Below are 573 nucleotides of genomic sequence, written 5' to 3' on the forward strand. Positions count from 1 at the left end.
TGGTGTAGTGATTTTGACTGTTGCATTTTTAAAATAGTTAATTAGGAAATTTCTGGTGGTTAGGAGAAGTAAGGTTGTTATCACCGTTGATTAACTGCCAAAAAGGCCGAATGTTCTGTTTTCAACATTCTCCCACCTGCAGAAGAGTAGGCAATGTAGACAGATTATACTGAGGCACATCAGGTAGTTTCCCAGTGAATTTATCTAAGTTGTCACATTAAGTAGTTTAGTGCAAAAGGTAACATGAGCCAAGACATGCCAGATTTCTCTACCTTTAGAACAAAAATAGCCTTTATTTTTTAGTTAGTGTTCTAGATGGCCAGACTCAAACCTGTGTGTGGTACAGGTGACCAGGCACTATTCCTATTTGACAGCCCCTCCGGTCTCTCTTCATTATTCTTTGCAGGATGAATAACAGCTCCCTCTTGTCTGGGGGGGTTCCTGTGCCGGGAGCCCGGTCCCAGCCCTTGGAGGGGCGTTTCTGGGTTCGCGTAGTTAACGGGGTTCCCGGCCATGAGTGGGCCAAGGGATTCAGGAAGAAGGTGTGCCCAGGTGTCCAGTGGAACTTACTTT

This window comes from Pteronotus mesoamericanus, unplaced genomic scaffold (genome assembly GCF_021234165.1).
Source record: "Pteronotus mesoamericanus isolate MK-2021 breed Mesoamerican mustached bat unplaced genomic scaffold, CSHL_Meso_final scaffold_533, whole genome shotgun sequence".
Classification (NCBI taxonomy): Eukaryota; Metazoa; Chordata; class Mammalia; order Chiroptera; family Mormoopidae; genus Pteronotus; species Pteronotus mesoamericanus.